The 21,090-nt window shown below is 36.0% G+C and overlaps 1 long non-coding RNA gene across 1 annotated transcript in view; it reads right to left on the bottom strand.

Annotated features, from left to right (window-relative positions):
* LOC131557112 (uncharacterized) overlaps positions 1-20,770 on the bottom strand; it is a 37,356-nt gene extending 16,586 nt beyond the window's left edge. Inside the window, exons 1-2 of the long non-coding RNA XR_009274684.1 lie at positions 20,703-20,770; positions 20,081-20,190 (exon numbers count right to left, since the gene is read on the bottom strand). This is a non-coding gene — a long non-coding RNA (uncharacterized LOC131557112). The remainder of the gene's footprint in view (positions 1-20,080; positions 20,191-20,702) is intronic.
* Positions 20,771-21,090: the final 320 nt, after the last annotated feature.

Here is a 21,090-nt window from a genome sequence, read left to right as displayed (position 1 = left end):
GTTCCCTGAACAGGGAACTGCGATGTCTAACAGCCCTTTCTAGAAAGAAATTTTCCCTAATGTAAACTCTTAACCTCTGACGCGATTTAAGGTGATTGTTCCTCTCAAACAAGTATTGCTTGTTACTTGAGAGAAGAGACTGACCCCCACCTCATTAAAAACTTTCAGGTAGTTGGAGAGAGTTGTCTGCTCCCTCTGAACCTCCTTTTCTCCCTCAGCTGCTCCTCACAGGACTTGTGCTCCAGTACCTTTCCCAGCCCATCAATGTCTTTCTTGTAGTGAGGAGCCCAAAACCAGACACCAAATTAGAGATGTGTCCTCAGCAGTGCTGAGTACAGGGGAACAATCCCGCCCCTGGTCCTGCTGGCCACACTGTTTCTGATAAAGGCTTGGCTTGGCCACCTGGGCACATCTGGCTCATGTTCAGCCCCTGTCACCAGCACCCCCAGGTCCTTTTCTGCTGGGCAGCTTTCCTGGCACTCTTCCCCCAGCCTGCAGTACTGCCAGAGGTTGTTGTGACCCAAGTGCAGCACCCAGACTTCACCTTATTGTACTTCATACCCCTGGCCTCCACCCATCAATCCCACCTGTCCAGATCCCTCTGCAGAGCCTTCCCACCTTCCAACAGGTCAACACTCCTCTCACCTCATTTATGTTCATGTGCAAATTTAACTTACTGATAGAGCACTCAATCCCCTCATCCAGAACATTGATAAGATATGAACCAGGACTGATCCCAGCACTGAGCCCTGTGGAACGCTGTGAGCAACCAATTGCCAGTTGGATGTAACTCCATCCATAACCTCTCTCTGCCCACAGCCTGTCAGCTAACTTTTTTGCCCAGCAGAGAGCACATATATCCAAGACATGAGTGGCCAGTTTCCCCTAGAGAACACTGGGGGAAATGACATTCATAATTTCATACTAAAATTTTCAGATCACAAATTAGGATGAAGAAAGCTCCATACTGTCAGCTAATTCAAAGTCACTAAAGAAAATCAATGCAGTTAAAAATTTTTGGAAGGAGGTCATAAAAGATGCCATTTCTGCATAATTTTCTCAATCTTGATTTCTTATACAGTTTCACAAGTATTAATGAGCCTACTCAGAATTATCTGAAGCAGTACAGGCTTGGAAAATAGTAAGTACTACTGGTATTGGCAAGCATTGAAGAGTTAATGTTACTGCTGGATAATTACCTGGGGAGCATCAGTAGGTGAATAGTTCTAAATAACTAAACAAATGGATTCAGTGGGATCAATTAAACCATGACTTCATCTCAGTGAGCTCATTTTTTTTTTCATTTTCTCTTTTTCATTTTCTCTCAGTTTTTTCTTTTTTTTTCTATGCATATACACAGAGAGCACTATTTTCTGCCAGAGATATTTGTCTTTCTCATTGCATCCAGGTAACACCCACTGGGACTCCACTGCACTGAAGGGGTGAATAACAAGTAACTGTGCCCTCTAGTGAGACTACCAGCTTCTCCACCTGCTAGACTGAGACCTTATCAGGAATCCCTGCACCACACAACCACATTTTGTAGTCTGAATGAAGACTAAAGAAGAAATACAAACCCTTGGACAAAGCTTGCTCTCTGCTGTAAGAAAAATGTCACAAGCTATTACAAGAAATCATCCACAAAAGGCATAAGACACAGAGGATAGCAGGAAAAATATTTCACAAATTCCTCAGTGAAAAGCAACTGTAATTTACAGACAAAACAAAAAATAATATGAAAATTTTATTTATAAATATGAGCTTTAGCTTCTAGCAAATATCTGATAGAAATCAAACTTGCTGACAGCTAGCATCAGTAGTGGTCGACAACCACAGAAGCAAACACAGAAGGTATAGAATTGGCTAGTGATTCTTAGTTGAGTACACAACTGAGAATGATGAAATTCAGCCTAAGTCTTAGAAGAGTCCAACTCAGTTTTGCTTTTGAGAATTAGTAAGGTACTAGAGGAGCAGAGAAGAGCAGAAAGTTTACCTGGGTACATTAAAGTGCAGTAAACGTGGGTAAGAGCAAGAAAATTATAGACCAGTTAAATACCAATTGTTGGGAAAATACTGTCAAAAATTTTTAAAATAAGCTTTAAACATAGAAAAGGAGAAGACTGATGGGCACTGTGAAAATCAAAATATGTCTAACTCATATAATTTCTTTCTTCAAGAGATTTTTAGGTTTTTGTGTAGCAGCAGATGCAGTATGAGGAAGATCTTTTGCCTTTATCCAGGTTTTTGACACTTGTTTATCATAACATGTTCCTACCACAAAATAAGTGAAACAGAATGATAATTTTGCTCAGAACAGGTCATCTGTAGCTCGTTCTCAGATGGGGGAGCACACAAAGCAAGATTTTGCATGAGTCTGTCCCTCTCTTGGTACTGTTCAGTACATTTTTAATGACTAGGGTGGGAGAGTACAAGCATTCAATCTGCAAGCTGAAAGCAGCAGCAAACACATCAGACAGAATCAATTGAGATTTGAACCACACATTACACTGGGAGAAGGCACATAGAAAAAGGTGCAGTGTACTAAGGCTGGAGCCAAAATTCCATACCACACTCTGTGGAAGCAAGGGAGGTACAGTGAATCATAATGTGATCAGGATTCATGAACATCAAGCTGCTGAAACACACACACACACACGAGAAACCTCATTTTAAAGTGTGAAATAACCCTCCTACTACCCAGCTGAAATCATTACAAGCAATGATTAGCACACTTTCCAGTCTGCTCACAGCAACTCAGGGTTGCAAATAAAATGGTGGTAGGACAGTTGAGTGTTGAGAATGATCAGTGATTCAGAACACAGAATGCTTTTCCTTAGAGATTTCATCAATAACATGAAAAAATCTTCAGTAGTAAGGAAAATTATATATTGAAAGAGAACATGGAATTTTCATCACTGGTTATTTTCAGAAGGAAGTTGAACAAATGCCTATCACAAATACGGTTCATCCCGCCTTGGAGCAAGGTCTCTACTTGAAGTCCTGTTTTCTGTAACAGACTGATGTGATTTCTTTCACAAGGAAAGGAAATTAAGGGACAGAATTGTGGATGAACCTCATCTCTAGCTGGGCAAACTTTTAGTGTGCAAAATCTCTTCATTTACAGTGACACACAAGGCCATGTACATTTCCCTGCCTCTAGGATTGAAAAGTGGTCCTATTACCTCTCCCTGGGAAAAGAACAGAAGCTGCAAAAAGAGGTTACACACACTTAAAATCTCTGTATGCTATATACCAAATAAGTATCTTTGAGTTAGAAGTTACAAACAAGCTAAAAAGATTTAAAAATTAATCTAAAATGCTGTAACTAAAACAATGACTAGAAGTTTTACAAAGATAGATCTTTATTGTAAAGTTTGCATTTCTCATGTGAAATCTCCAGGTCATATGACTGAGTTACTGTATTGCTCTCCTTAGCAATATAATTGACATTAACTAGTGCTTGTTAGGGCTCATCTACTCTCAAAAATCAATAACTACACACAATTTAAGCTCCAATAACCTTTTTGGTAGTTCTTTAATTTTTTTGTAGTAGATATTTCGTCTCAGTGCTTTGCAAAATAAAACCAAAAATTGGTCACTTCTTGAGCCCAAATTTGGGGGCAATTTACTTTTCAGGTGCTATTTTCCTCAGAAACATGCATGTGAAGGGGCCTTCCTTAAATAACTGCTTGCAAAATTACAGCTAAAACATGTTTCTATTTCTTTTCTGTAACTCTTGGTGACTCAAAAATATGGGAGAAATGTTATCAAGCAGATGATTTTCCACTATGTATATTGCTTATAGGGTTAGAAAATTTTCTTTGAAAGTGCCTAGGCTGAGAAGCTGATATATTGTTTGCTTGTCAAAAGGCTTGAAGAGCTAGACAATACCATTAGACATAGTACTGAAATGGTGAATGGATGGATGGATGCATTATGCTCACCTGCTGTGTGCTGTTTGCTAAAGACATTTCAGTAAGGCTTTGCTGCTTCCTTTCAGTTCTAACAAATTGTCTCCAAAATGTGCAGTCATCTAATTTAAAAACCAGACCCCCAAATCAGAAGATTAAAAATCACAGTTGCAAATACAGTAGAAAAGTATACTTCATATTGCTCTGCTAGAAAATGTTTCTGTATGACTTTAGTTCAAAGTCACCTCTGGAATATAAGGTATATATTCTCTTTAAGGACCTGACAATCAAATTCTAAATATTTAGACCCTTTATGACAGTCCATTGCTATTGCTAGCCTTCTACTCCTGTTCGTTTCCTTTCCTAGATATCAGCAGCTAATGCTTCATGGTTTCCATTCAGTCTTTGAGTGCAATATATTTTATTGTCCTGATTTCTTAACATTTGCTATAACTTTCTGTCACTTACAAAATTTGTTCTGATATCTGAATGTCTTCACATGTAGGATAGCTCTTCTATTATGTTTCATCTCTTTTCAACACTTTCCAAGTTTTTCATGTTGAATAGAAAAGAGAATAAATGCTAACACTGAAATGAAAAAATAATTTTAAAAAACACTAAAGAAAATGACTCCTCTATTATCTTTAACTGGGCTATAGCCAAACCTGTTATCAACACCTATAAAGAGCTAGATACTAAAATTACTAAATTCACAACTCTCATTTTTCAGTACTGCAAAACTTTATGATTGCTTGGAGCTTTGTCACATGAAGATAGACTACAGTTCACAGCTGTTCTGGTGGAGTTTCTCACAATAAGCCTCTATATTTTAATCAGTTAATGCATATCCATCTAGTCAACACTTTCCTAATCTTTCAGAAACTGTTCTCTATAACAGGGTTGAGAAATCATTCAGGTGTTCATAACAAAATTTAGCACCATTTGTTTATCTGGTAGGATGAGAAAGTTTGGAAAGATGGACAAAAGAGGACAGGCTTATACAAGTTAGGCTGTCCTTACATTCCTCTGCTCCTTTAAAGCTTACATTAGGTACTAGTAATTATCTGAGGCTCAAATAGATTCAAAGACAAAATGTTTTAGAGAAAGATACTCATATATTGGAACAACTTTAGAAGGGAAATCTTGGATTTACCAGCTTTTATTGCAGCCCTGGAACTTATATTTAGAATAGTCAAGAGACCTAACAGCCTATCCAAGACTTTATGGAATGATAACTGATTCAGTTATCATGCCACAAAGACAACAGGTACCTCTTTTATCTCTAGTTAACGCAGGTCTCTATGTCCTCATTGTGACTGAAGATCATCAAATGTGGAAGGGATACTGAAACTAAAGGAGGCATAGACTTTAATATTTCCACCAGAGAGGCATTTGGTCATTTTTAACAAAAAAGTAGGGCATTATTCAAAGGATGATTCAGAAATAGACTGAAGGCATGAGTCAACCTCTCTTTTGTCTACTCTTCTGTGTCATTACCACTGTAATGTTACCTTTAGTGAGGACTGAGTGGTCTGGTGGGTTGCAGCCTAGTAATAGAATTATTCACATACTTCATTAACCCACAAATCTGTAACAGATCTTTTGCTATCATTACACATATAATGAAAGTTTGCCTCCTAACGAACGTCATACACTTATTCAAACCAGCTGGCTGTGTTTGTATAGTAGTAATATTTCACAGTTTAAGACATCATTTTCTCTTCCATCCTTTAGTTACCTAAGGACTGCAGTATATATTACAAAGTAGCAGCCAGTAAAATATTTCAAAATCAAAACCATGAGTTAAGAGTACAGTAGAGCAACCAAAACAGTTTTCACTCTGCAGAAATAATAGCAGCTCCATTTTGAACAATTATGCTTAAAGTACAAGGCCCCTTCATTCACAGAACAAAATCTGAGCATTGAGATTTGAAAGACCACAGTCCCCCAAACATTTAGGTTTAATCAGTACTCCTGTCATGTGGTATTTGCCTCAGAGTTAGATATCTAATATTGTATTTTCAGAAATTTCTAGGGATGTCTCTCTACAGGAAGATTCATCCCACGTTAAAACAGATGTTGACAAACTGCTTTCAGAAGCAATTTGAAAGACAGAAGAAGGCCACAAAACCATTTTTGTTGGAAGGAACATCATGAGACTATTCAGTCCACCCTCCCAGCTTAAGCAGGGTCAGCTGGAGCAGGTTATACAGGACCACTTGAGAGCAGCATGTCTCACCTACACATTTCTTACACCGTGTCCAGCAGCATCTTAAGAGATGTAGCACTGAGCAGCTTCATATCAGTTTCACATCAAATGCCTCTCAATCCCAAAATGAGGCATACCCTATAGCCCTAAGACCTGGGCTACTCAGAGTCTATTATTGCACTCCTATATAATGCCAAGACTTAAACACTGCACAGGTAGAGAGCCACTTTTCACTTCCTGTGCTTTGACCAGTTTGCCAACACATTGTTTGGTTAGATCTTTAATACTTTGCAAGCATCAGAAAAGTCATGTGCTGGACGCCAGAAGAAATTTCTAGCTCAAAAACCTAACCAGATTTGAAATAGAGCTAAACTACTTTAAGTGATATTGTCAGATGGCTGTGGTTACAACACAAGAGATCTACAGATCTTTATTTATGGCCCAAGGATTCTCTTCAATGAAACAGTATTCTTGTAATCCCATGCAAAACAGAACAGCTCTGGTGGAAATAACTAAAAAAGAAGTTCTCCCCTTCTTAAACAAACTAACCCCTGTTGATTCTGGAAGGCTGGCTTTGAAAATTGTCAGAGTAAGGAAGGTATGAAGGCTAAGATAGGAATGAATGCAAAATCCAAAAAAATTTATAATTGAAAGGATGCACACATCACCTGCTCTATAACTTGGTGCACAAATCGTGCAGAATGACCTTCACTGAAAAATGTGTTAACTCCATTCATCTTCAAGCTGGAGGCTCAAAAAGGTATGTAATGCATCTTGTGCTAATGTTTCCCTTTATTATTTAGCATTTTAGACATCATCCAGTGGAGCATACTCCACTGGATCTACATCCTAGCACCTAACTGACCCCTATAACCACTCACTGCCTAAAAATTCTGGCCACTTCCACAAAGCTAGACAGTCCAGTTAACAAACAATGTACAACAAAGTTCACTAACAAGGCTCAGCATTTTTGAGACCTGTCTCAACCTGTTGCCCATTGTGCTGACTTCCGTTTCCACACAAAAATGAGAATTTGTAGTGGGACCATGGACATAACCCTCACTAGTGAAGTGACCTATCTTCAGTTATAAGTATTCACAGATCATTGTGGTGATCCTGCAGTATACTTACATGAGTGAAAATAAATTTTGGTTTTTTACAATTAATCAGAAAGTGTTTACTGGAAAATAAGTCCCATACAGTAATACTGCCTTTGACATTTAATGTAAATAACAGAAACCCATTTGCACCCTACTTGTCTTAATACATTGCCTTTCATCATTCCAAATCAGAACTCATCAAGCTGAACCAGGACAACCCATTGTTTTCCCTGTGTTTATCTCTCTGCATATTTCTTTCTACACCATACAAACAGAAATCACACACCCTTCAAAAAAAACTTTTTTTTTTTACATACAGGTGTGTTACTTCATAGCACAGTACTAGTATATTTGTTACTTCCACTGTTTATGTGGATAACATTTATAGAGAATGGAAATCTGTAACGAAAGAGATGGACCTCTGTCTTGATTCTATCCTTAGGTCATAGTATCTCAGGAAAAAAAGCAAAACGTGGTATTTTCTTTCACAGTACATATTTTCTATACTATCTCCTTTAGGTCAACACTATGCTCCCATTTGTAGCAAGGGAATTAGGGGAAAATAGATTGTTAAGGGTCTGATAAAATATTGAATTGGAATATGCCCACCTCTAATTCTCTGGACAGAGCTCAAGAGACTGAACTCCACAGAGAGCTCAGTACATCAGGAACAAGATCAATGTTAATTAGAGCAAGATGTATAAACTTCTTCCAAAGTGTAAGACACGTGATAAGGACTTTAATGCATAATTTTAAGAGACTGGTATAGATAACTTGAGTCAGGGGAATTGAGTCCACTTTTGTTAGTGTTTCCATTAGTAACAGAAACATTTATTCTGAGGTACAGCAACATTAGACAGTAACTAAAATGCACAACAAGAAATTAAGAAACATTTCCATCATGTGGCCATTAAAAGCCAAGTAGTTTTTCTTCTGTTGGTGACTACTGTAAGTATCTATTCATGGCAAAGAAATAGATTTTCTGCTTAGGCAACAAATAACAGGATTTCACTGCAGTTACTGTACAGATTTTTCACTCAGAAAATGATATTTTTGTAGAGTAATATTACACTTAATGAGAAAATACTCTGGAACTGTTCCTTTTCTTAGGAAATTAACCACACAGTAGAGGTAACTGGTAAAACACAGTTAAAGGCCAAAAGAAATAAAAATAATGAAAACAATAAAAATAAATCCCAAATGCATATTTACTTCATGGGCAATTTAATGTCACCTTATAGACATAAAATCCAAAACATTTTTATGCAACAGAAAGTCCTCAGCCATTATAAAAAAAAAAATAAAGCCATAAGTAATTGACTAGAAAAGTCACTCATCTTGCATGAAGTTTTGGAGTAAAATAGAAAAACTCAAAAAAAACTATTTGCATATAGCTGTAAGAATTGACACAAGCTGACCTGGCAGATGCAGGACCATTTCTTCAGGTATTTCATTAGCTGTAATCAGTTTTGCTCTATTATTCTGGGATTCACGCACTCCTAAGTCAACACAGGTATGTACATAGAGCCACAAACCTGTGTTGTGCTGACTCTGAATAATTGCTACATTGATCCCATACCACAAGCTACAGAAAAAACTGCAGTAGCTGATGCCCTCCTTGTAACAATCTGTCTTGCCATGTAAAGTTTATATGCTAAAATAGTATTTCAGGGGGTAGTACTCATCCTGGGAACAGTGTCTAAAACAAACATAGAAACACTGCTTTTGGCAGCAAAAAAGCAAATTAGTTTGAGAGTCAGACAGTGAAAGGAACAACAGGGAAACTGATTTTAAAAACTTCTGCCTGGATTCACCATCTTTCAGCACCAAAAAAAGGCATCATCTCAGCTGACATATATCATGAGCTGCATTTTTGTCATTTTGGTTTGGGTTTCTTGATTCATCCAAGCATTAGTTCAGGAAGATAAAAATTTTTATTCAGAGTTTGAAAAAATGCATCAAAGGGGCAAATAGTTGGAATATAACTTAATTTATCCTTAATGAAGTCACAACTTCAAATTCAAACATTTAAGCTGCAACTCTGTCAGTGGATCCATTGTTAAAATAATTTATAAGAGCACTGCAGAGTGTCTCTGTGGTACCCATAAATAGAGATTCAAAATGGATATACAAATAATAGATATTCAATGTACTTGGTGGTTTTAACACTGTTCACTCTGCTTCAGAGCCGCACTGCTGGTTTGGGGCTCTCAGATCACTTTTCCAAGTGCCTTGAGAAAAAGATGGCCTTCATTTTTATTTTATTTAGTATGGTGAAGAGTACATAAGTATCAATTATTGAAAGAAACACATTTATTTTCGCTGTAAACTCCTCATATATTCTTTGTAAAAGGAAATACTGACTAAAATAAAAACCTATAGAAGTTACTGCAATTTTAACTTGATATCCTGCCCATATATTTTGTGATTTGGTGCAAATTTAAAAAGTCAATTTAATTAGTACTTCTACATAATAATATATTAAATGTTGTAAATATATACCTTGAATTTATTTGCTTTTACACAAATAATCTGAGAGTATTCTGATAGTTTTTATTAATTAATAAACCTATGGATCTTTTTTCCTCCATGAGAATTATCAGTTTACAGCATCAGTGAAAGTTAGTGATCTAATCTCCAAGAGTTTATGTTTATCATTACAAAAACTGACAAGTGAAAATAACTTCATGTGGAAAACTTCTGGTAAGCTTTCTGATGTTAACTTCTGAAAGAGAAGGCCAAAGACTTGGATGGGAAAATTGTCTTTAAATTAGTGTTGAAATATCACAGCATCTTCATTACCTAGCAGTTACAATCCTATTCCAAAACAGATTGCTAAAGAGATAACCAGAGAACTTCTTAATTAAAACCTTATTGATGTGCTGTATCTACAGAGATAATTAACTACAACAACAAGTTTTGCATGCAAAAATATATTTGTCTTGACAAAGAAATAATTGAGAAGAATTACTTGGTGGCTAAGACTTGATGTAGATATTTTTTGTCAATTTGCTTCTATTATCTGCATAATATCCTAAAGAGCTTCAGCAACTGCAGATTTTTTTTTTAACTAACCAAGAAACAAAATGCAGAAGAGTAAAATAAATGTGCCCCTCTCGATAAATTAACTCTAGGAAGGCGAGTTCAGTTGAACTGTGAAATGGTCTGTATAACTGACATTTTGCATGCTATCCACATCTATCAGCAGAAGCTGTAATATGTTTCCCTATTTTAAGCAATCAATGAACTACTAAATGTACTTTTCTATTTTTAGCACAAGTTTCTCAAAAATTCTATGCAGACCTATCCTTGCTGGAATGTAAATAAGCCCCACAAGAGAGCTACTCATTGTTTTTAACCTTTGAGCACTGGCAATATTTGTACCCTTGTGTCAGATTTTATTTTTGCTGCCAGAAAGCCAATTAAAATTATATATTGTAGAATTTATCCACCTTTCAACAGTTATTTTAAAAATTAGAGTATTCAAAGACTATTCAGAGTCTAGTAGGAAACAAATTTCAGCAGGAGGCAGAATTTTACCACTGGCTGCTGAATGCATGAGTATCTTATGTTAATTAATGCCAAGATGCAGCCCACGGGAACACCTTAATAGTGATATTATTATATTTGACTCTGATGATGGTCCTACCCTAAGTTCAAATACTGGGAAATATTTTCTAACTACTGTATCATACCAACTGGAAGAAAAGATATTTTTCCTATTTCAAATAGATGAAGATGCAGTGGGTTCTACAAGTTGTCTGTAAAGTACTGACATTATGACTCATTATTGTGAAAATTTATTTGGATCTGTAGGTGACCTTACTGAATTTTACTGGACTGTTTCAAACATTGTCAAGGAGAAATCATTTCTTTCTTCATACAAGCACATGCTGAGTCTTCAGGGATTGGGATTTTTTTAAGTTAATAGTTAAGCTGCATTTTAAAAAAATTAAGTAATGGCTATATTCCTAAAAAACCCTCACTCATTTAAATTTACAGCTAGTAAATTCATTACCAAATAACTTTCAAGGCTTTAAAGTTTAATGTCTTACCTGAGAGCTGACTACTGATGCAAGCAGTATCATTTTATTAGAAATTTTTCTGTCCAGGACTGTATTCTAGAAGTCCATTATATCCAAAATAAATAAGCAAAAGTTCCATGTATAGCCAGAGGAACCTTTTCCTTCAGTTTTTGTTTTGTATGTGCCTTTAGTCTTCACAAGTAAGACACTATGCATTGTATCATCTATTTGAATACTCCAAAAGCAATGTAATTGCAGCTTCCCATTCCTGATGGGAGTGGAAAAGTCATTATTTGGAAAACTTAAACACCATTGGAGCAGCAGCTGACAAGCAGAAGTAGGCATTTGAAAAGTTTGAAGCTTTTGAAATAAACAGTCATACAGCCTATTCCATATATAAATGTTCAAATAAAGTTAGAATCTTCAACAGAAACAACTGAGAACAGTGTTCCCTCAAAACACTATTTTGTAGTTATTGGAACTGTCACATTTATAGAGAAAAAAAGTATAAACAGAATATTCTACCTCAGTGCCACCAAAAAAACCCATAAAAAAAACAAAGAGATATTTTATTCTACTATATCTTAAAATGAAGTAAAGATTTACTGACATCAATAAAACAACCATTTTTTTCAAAATTAAGACCATTTTAATGTTCTTGATAAATATATGGATATGTATAACTCATCTGGGATCTGGAGGTGAGCAAAACAAACACTATTATATGAAAGGGAAAACATGAAATGGTCTGAGAAAATCAGGCCAAACCAAACAATTACCTGAGGAAAAATGCACTACATCCCAAGCACAACCAAGGAGGTGATACCAGCATAATAAAAGCTGCAGATCAACAAAATTATTAATCCAAATTTTCACTGGACAGAAATAATCAAGAGGCTCCACTTAAAACCTCCCAAATATGAAAGACCAGAAGAGGACTGGAGAAAATTACAAGATCAAGTTAATATTTTCACAACCCCCAATCAAAAACTTTCACAATGGTAATTTTAAAAGACATGCAAAGGAAAATATTGGAAAGATGAGCATAGCAAGGATGCAGTCTGCTTAACATTCATTCTGCATAAGTACTAACATGCAGATTACACTTCTCCCAGAGCACGCCTGATCCTGAACTGATTTAAATGGAGAGTGAAAATCACAGAGGTGTCTGAGACCATTAAACACATGCTAAGCTGTAATAGCTTTTCTAAGTACAGAGATTTATTTCATAGGGCACAACAATAATCCTTGGCATTGTGGGGAAAATTGTACATTCATCCTACTCTTCCTAACTTTTGGAGGCCCAATTAGATTGCAAAGTTAATTTACCTAAGGATTAAGCCTAGAGTAAGAGTAAGTCTTGAAGTTGCAGAATATCATGAGGAAAAGAGAAGAAAAAAAATTATATGGAAACTTCGCGTACTTTCATAGGGGTCTTTCTTCAAGATTTAAGCCAAACATTTATTAGATGCCAGTACCTGAAGAAGCAATAGACAAATAAACTGCTTCCAGTTGGAATTTGGCTGGTTTATCTTGGTGAAGAAAAGTGGTTATTAACAGCTCTATCTACCCCTTGTTTCTGTTACTATATCTTTTACATTCCATCAAATCCTTTCAAAACAACATAGATACGCCGTGTAATGTCCACCATGATATGACAGAAGCAGTAAGGCATACACTGTTCTTTTTAATCATGTTCCTGTGTGGTGACTTTATTCCAGAGGATATGTCCCAGAGAGCTTCTCAAAATACTTCTTTAAAATTTATGTTGCTTCTGATGAAATGAATTATGGGAAGAACAGATTTTAATATCATTGTTTTCACAATAGTGGAGAAATCTGGAACTGTGTTGAAACAGATTCAGAAATTTAAGAAGGAAATCTTGAAAAAAACAGCAACAGTCACATTCAAGCATTTTGAGATAAATTTGAGGAGGGATAAGCATAGTCACTTGGGAGTCAAACATATTTGCTGAGAAATGTTGCTGGGAAGCAAACAGAACAGTCAATGATATTACAATTTCAAAATAAAATATATCAGAGGGCAAGGGAGGTAAGAATAAGAGACAATGAGCAGAAAAAACAGGAAAATAAACAGAGCATTATTTCAGCATGTCCAGCTAACCTTAAGCTCTTGGCATATTTTACTTACTAATTTATTTGAAGACATATTGAAGGACAACTGGTAGAGAATGAAACTATGCCCCTCAGTGTTTAAATGATAAATTCAGTTAATTTTTTTCAGCTCTATTATACATAACTCTAAGTACACCATCTGTAAGTCAGTGTGCTGATTCAAGTACCTATATATATATATTATATACACAACCCAACTGATATGTTTATTCAGAGCAAGTCAAACAAGCCCATCAGGTCAAATTAAGTAAAGGTTAACAAGCTTTGGGCACAGACAGAAGCATAATCCAGAAAAAAAATGAATCAATCAAGTACACACAGCATGATGTTTACACGTTTTCCTGAGAAAACATAAAGTTTGATGATATGTGACAAAACTTCCTATAAACTCAGTGAGTATCATCTGGTAAAAGTTATCTGAACATCCATTATTTATCTAGAAACAACCATTGCTAGATACTTGAAGAACAAATCAAGCCCTCCATATATATTGACAGGACTGGGGGTTTTTGTTTACATACAAAGCTGGGTACAAAATTGAGTGGTTTCCTCCACCTCTTTTTCCCAGGTTAGTGAAGCTAATTATGCAGATTTCCCTGACTGAGGAGTTTATTTAAAAAGGTGTCCATAATAGAGTTCCCATTGTATTAGTCAGAAAAAGAAAAAATAATGCAACTACTTAAAAACATGGGAAAGTGTTTTGCAACTACATAATAAAAATCAGACACCAGGCTTAAGTAAGTTTTTTACCTGGATCCAACACATTATACCTATTTTAGTTTCATTAAGTTGTACCATGATAACAGCATTCTTCATGGCATTCAGCAAGGCATAAATTATATTTAAGGGTTTTGTTCATATCTTAAGAGAAGGAATTAATATGGCTTAAAAAGCTGGCAAAATGTGAAAGACTAACCATATTCAAAAATTCAATATACCTTGCATCAAGGAGAATATATATGCTCCCCTACAAAAAAAAGTTATGCCACAGCTAAGTACACCAAAACTATGCAAGATTGATCTTTGCAGGCAATAGAAAGGGTGCATTGGGTGAAAGTGAAGACTGATTATGTTGTAAAATGGGATCTTCTCTAAAAAACATTTGCATATGGAAAAAAATCTAATTTGGGTCAAAAGAGAAAGATTGGTATCTTTCATCTTAAACAACACAGCCTCCTTGGTTTACCTAATTTTGTTAGAGAACTAAAGATTAATTTCTTCTAAAAATTCTGAGTGAGTGATTCGCCTTCTTTTTTCACAGAGGGCTGTTGAGTGCCTGGCAGCAATTTGTGGGTAATAGACTAGAGATGGCCATTTCAGTAAATTATTTCCTTAATGACCCTTGGCTTCAGAATTTGACTAATACTGCTGCTTTCATTTTCCAGTTTCTGCACTGTTTTTTGTATAACCTGACATTAGCCAGGAATCCCTAGCCTCTCAAAGCATGGCACACTCCCTGGAAATTGATAAATAGAAGTAGTATTTGTTTTGTGAAATTACTTTCAGAAACAAGAGACTCAGGAAAGCAAAGTCTCCCGATACACACTGACAATATGGAAGTCTGTTCTCAAGAAAGGTTTTCATACCAAGTATCCATTTTATTCTACCATTGGAATCCCCTTGAAAATACCTGAAAAATAGTAAGTATAAAAAACCTGTTTTATTTCAGGACTAGGAGGGCAGAGAAGTTATGAATTTGTAGATTTATTAATGTAATAAGCATTAGACTTTTTTCATACATATACAAGGTTGATGAATACAGTCTTTGATAGAAGAGAAAAGAAAAGAAGAACTTAATGGTAATCTTGTTTATAGAATTTGCACTCTTTCTGTTATTGTCTGGAAAGACAATGAACAGCTGAAAAACAGCTCACAGGCTAACCCTTCCTTCCAGTTACATTTTTTTATGAAAATCTGTTCAGGTAACAATGCTCTATTTCTTTTCTGTAGCCCACCTTAAGTTGATTTCATGTACTTGAATTTATAATTTTCTCTCATGATCCTAATTGAATTACTGTTCTTCACATTAAATTTCTTTTGAACCCTGTATTTTTAGAAAATATTTATTCTATGAATAAGGAAAAAAGCCTTGAAGCGTTACCATGATACATAAGCTATATATCTACAGTCTGTATTTGGTTCACAGTTTTAATATTCATTGGTCTAAGAGAGAGAGGAAAAAAAAATCAAGTAAGCAGAGTGTTAGACATAAAAACACATGTTTTGTTTAAGCTTATGTGATCTCCAGTGTTCAGCGTCCTCCTAGACCCAAGCAGGAACACATACTGGATCAGAAACAGCACTTATAACAAAAGCCTTTCCAAATGTTTTTTTTTTGTTGTCCCAGTGGTACTTCGCAGTACTATAGCACATTCCTCATTCCAAGCATCAATAATATTTACAGACTCACCAGCAGTTCACTCCAAGGAATCTCCAGCTGGAGAAAAAGTTTATACTTTCCATATGAACTTTTCAGTGCTCATAGTCAGTATTAATAATTGATAAACCTCAAGACTTCACTGTAAACTTCTAGCTCTAGTTGCAGTACATTTCTCTTTTTAGTCCTCCTGGAATTTTAATCTGAGATTTTTGGCTGTTGGCTGCATTGCAACAGGACTTACATCTCTCCTGGACTTAAAATAGCAGAAATTTTAGCTGAACTTGTGTTCATATTCCTGATAATTATTCCATTATCTATAGACTTCAATTTTAAATTTCCTATTTAAAAAACCACATGCTGAACATTGGGAAGGATGACCACTTTATGAATTCAATAACCTATGAGAAAAACTTTACACAAAAGGAGTTAAAAGATGCACTCAGTGCACATCTCTTCCAATTTTACAGACCAGAATTATCCATGGGTTTGATAACTTAATCCTTTAGTTGAAATAAGCTATATCAGCATTAAACACTTCTTGGTTTTAAATTCTAGTTTTTGTTTATGTTCCCATGCATTTGAAGATAAACAAAAACATACAGGAAACAGTAATTAACTAAACAAACTTTTCCCATGCCAGAGAGAATATGGAGTTACTCATGGGAACAGAGGTATCAAAGTAGTTGATCTGACATTCACATTACTTTATATATCAAAAATGCTCTTAGCATTTTTCATGGAAAAGGAGTCTATTTTCTTTCCGAACTTTGGCAGCTAGGAACTTCTGCTGACCAGTACAAAGGGAAGGTTGAGCCAGTGGCCAAGTGTCAGTGCATCATCGAATGCTTCTGCAGAGGACTCATCTCTGAGTGCCAGTGCACAAGAAACTTTCCTCAGGGGCACCTTACATTTTAATGAAGCAAAAGACAGGGATAGGTTGATGATATGCCTGTGATCTACAGAAAAATTAACTATCTGATCTTTTTAATCTCTAATTCTACTTTGTTATTAAAACTGTGCATATGCTGGAGAGGAGGGAGGTACAGGGAGTGGATATGTCCTTTAAAACCTAGTTGACAGCTACAGCCTGGCTGTGACAACAAGTAGAAAAAGAAGAGAAAAATAAAAGACCTAAAAAAAAAAAAAAAAAAAAAATCAGGATAGCTCCAGGTTTCTAGGGCTTAATGAAATTATCTTCTGAATCCTGAGCTTATTGCCTTCAACAAACAGAGAAGAGTAGTCTAAAGGGGATTTGAAAGATTTCATTAGCCCACAAAAGGACAGAGATAAATTTACAGACAAGTTTCTCTTTAGAGAAAACCCATTGGGTGCATAAGCTGTTTGAAGAGAAGTGACAAGTAACAGACACCACCATTTTTGGGAAGAATCAAGGGGGAAAAGTGGTGGGTGAGAGATAGATCAAGATTGGCCTTAGGAAATATGAATAAGGAGCCCAGGATCCTGACACATGTTCCGGAGATTCCAAAGCAATGTCTGATTTCCTGGAAGGCTCCTTTAGGAGGTCTTTACTTAGATGTACAAACTGGTTTTAATCATTAACACCACTGAGATCAAACCAGTCGGAATTCCAGACCAAATGGAAGAGTGGCAGCAAATGGGGGTATCTTTACATCTACAGATTTTTTAAATACTCTCAGATGATATTTCCACAGGCAATGAAGGCAACATCTGCATGAATCTAGTTTCAAACAGGCATTCATCTATTTAGTCCTTATGTATTCAGTTATCTGAGTGTTATCAGAGAGAGTGGATTTAATCCATTTTTGGTTCACCACTAAAGTGTATTAATACATTTGGATAATTTCATCTTTAGATTTTATAACCTGTTAACGTGAAAAATTAACCTGTACTCCCAAGTATTTTTGGAGTACAAAATAAGAAAGGAAAAATTATGTTGATAAGCCAGAAAAAGAGCTCTAGAAGGTTAAATAGAAGCCTCTCCTTTGCAGTTGCCATAGGACAATAAATGCAAGATATGCAAATATAGGAAAATTTCATAGACAAATATTAAATGAACCACAAAACAGTCTAAATTCATGTAGCTTAAACCTGGAATCCCTCTCACCCTGACAACTTTGACAGAGTATCTTTTATCAATTGCTTGTAACTGGAGAGGTAAAGTAAAACAAATTTCCAGGTTAGAAGGTCTGAGCAACTGATGGAGTATATCGTAAAATATGGTGACTTCCTAGGGCTCCCTGTTTCAAATTCATTTCGGAGTAATTTTGTGTGAACAAGTGAACATGAATCAATTTGTCTGATGAGTAAAACACCTTTAGAAAAAAATATTTTAGATTTTTAGTAGGGGAAAAAGAGACCATCTTTTGAAACTACACTACTGGCTGCTCATGTGAATGAGGGAGTTGGGACCGTTACAGGGATTGACTGAAGACAACACTGTTTACAACAGGAGCACTTTTACCTTTAACAACCTGAATCCTTTTTTCTATGGCATGTTTTTCCTTCCACCCACATGTACCAAAACCAGTTCTGTTTAATTTAATTAATCAATATTATGTTAAATGTGCAGCACCAGAGTATTGAGTTGCAGGAGTGCCATGAAGTACCATAAGCACAGCCACACTGATGTTAAGGAGGACAAAAAACTAAAACGAACACAACATCCCTGAAATGAGAAAGAAATTAATAGATATAGAATGATACCTGGCTAAGCAGCTTTCTTTCCACTCTCTCCAGTCAGCCCCTGCTTTTTTATTAAAATGCTTAATTATAGCATTTTAACTACAACTACTACATCCTGAGGAACTCAAAGGAATAAGAAAAGTCAAACTGCAATGAAAGTAAAGCAGATATATTACTTATATTTCACTTGGGTGAAAGTACATGGATACATTTCACTCAGGAAAATAAAACCACCTGCATGTTTGGAAGCCCTGAGCTTCAAAGATCATACTTTTCCATTGCATCATTTTAATGGCAAAAGTAGTAAAAGTAAAGCAAAGGAAATATAAATCACAATAGACTCCAGTATTTTCTACTCTCTGAAGGATTAATAGAAAATTAGTAAGGCAAAGGGAAAACACTTCCCAAAAGAAATGTTGCTAGAGGAAAACATGGCTATATTTTAAAGATTTAAGCACTTTGTATTTTCTCAGTATTTATGCATCAAAACAAACCCAAAACCTGTTTGTAACAGAAAAGGAACTGCTCAGGCACTGCAACATTAGGTTCATAAGAAGTTCTGAGTAGAGAAAATCTTCTCAGTTATTTCAGTGTCATAAGGAGAGGCACATCACAATCTGTCAAAGATCAGAGTGTCAGAGCAAGGACCAGAGGACAGTAGGAAGCAATGCAAGACTCAGTTTTGTTGATATTCTGTGCAACCAATGCAAGAGAACATGCACCTGGTCTGCCTGACCAGACACTGCAGGACTGGGGCATTCAAGTGCTTCCATTGTTTCAGAAATAACAAAAAGCATAACTCCTTCAGCAGGAAGAGAGAAGACACAGTGATCATCTTGAAAGAAGGGGAATATGCACACTCATATCAGTGCAGAAAGGAAATACAACAGGAAAGAATTATAGTTGAAGATTGTATACTGTGCACAGATACATGGGTTTCTACAGATCAGAAAAACACAATTTTGTCTGAATGAAGAAATGAGAATTTTCCTTGAAAAAAAAAAAACCACTTCAATAATACAAAACCAACTTGCCAGGCTGCTGCTAGTCTTTCTTCTTAAAAAAAAAAATCAATTTGCTTTTCCATTGGAGTCAACGCACATCAAATCAGCCTTCACATCTAAGGATTGGATTCATTATATCTAGAGCAGATTTCAGGGAGAAACTCAGACAAGTAAAAAAAATAATTTGAGGAAAAGTATAGCACTGAAATTGCAAAGAACTAGAAATCTACCTCTCTAAGCAACCTACATGGCAGCAAGGGAGTTTTACAATTTGAAAAGAGATTTCTAACATTTTTTTTTCTACAGAAATCGTCATTCTAAGACCAAAACCAAACTGCATTTTAGACAAAGCACTAGAATTAGCTAAAAACAAAGTATGAAACTACGTAGAGAAATAGAGCTTTTTAAAAATAACATTAAGAAACCCACATCCTCACTCAAAGATTGTTTCTATAAAAGGTTTTAATCTACCCCATCTGACAACCAGTAGTAAAGGCATAAATGTCCTTACAACACTTCAAAGTGAAGCCCAAGTTTGTGATAATCAGCCAGGCTACTAAAACACAATAAAACATTAAGTGTGAGAAAAACTGTCAAAAGAAGTAGTCACAATTGCTCATATTCAAGGAAATCATGTATACCAGACACTGACCTGACCTCAATTCCAGACTTTTTTAATGCTCTATTGAAGTGGTTCAAGTTTGCTCCAAAATCTTCTTTTCCTCAACTTCCCATCTGTGACATCTGTCACAAGGCACTTTGCTTTTTAGAGATAAAAGGAATTCAGAAAACAGCTTGACACTCTTACTGTTGAAGTCAGAGCCAAATATCTTAAGAATAAAAGATAAAATGAAAGGTCAAAAATCTTTTTTCTCAAAGAACATCCAGGTTTTTACAAAGAAGATATATGTTTACCTCGAAGTGGAGAGCAACAGGCCTACATGAATACTGCACTCACAGTTCCCACTGTCTTATTTCTACTCCCTTTCAATAACCCAAGGAACATCAGAACTATTCAACTTAAGGTTTCTGAACAATGACAGCCAAAAAAGAAGAGCCCCATCTGAAATCCAAGGATTTGTATTATGTGTTCAGCAAAGGTTTAGGCATGAGTTCCAACAAATCTGCAACATTTTGGACATGAAAACTCCTAAGAGCACACCAAAGACTGGATCTATAATTGCTCCTGGCTCATACAAGTGAAAGCACAAGACTGTTGTCATCTTATCGCACAGGTTCCATACTTTTGTCTCCTTATCGCAAAAGTTCCATACCTTCATGGTGCTTTCTCATGGTCATCTTCTCAGAGCACTGACTCTTTATTCTTCACAAAGCAGCCAACTGACTCCAGTTCCCTTCTCACCCAGCCACGCCACTCTTTTATAGCATCTTCTCCTCATTGCTTACAGCTGTGGCCTGTTGAAGTCAGGCCTGTTCCCAATCTTTGATAATTGGCCCAGCTGCAACTCCTTAGGGGTAAGATTACTGTCTACACTATTTGTTTATATTCTATCCCCCTACACAAGACCACAATGAATGACAACAGTTTTTATATACTTATGTCTATCTGATTGTCATTTACCCAACTGTTGACTCCTGGATGACAAGAAGACTTCCTCCATAGCACTCTCCATGGCATCTAGTCATGCCACATGCACCAGA

Source organism: Ammospiza caudacuta, chromosome 4 (assembly GCF_027887145.1).
Source record: "Ammospiza caudacuta isolate bAmmCau1 chromosome 4, bAmmCau1.pri, whole genome shotgun sequence".
Taxonomy (NCBI): domain Eukaryota; kingdom Metazoa; phylum Chordata; class Aves; order Passeriformes; family Passerellidae; genus Ammospiza; species Ammospiza caudacuta.
This window is presented reverse-complemented; position numbering and strand designations above follow the sequence as displayed.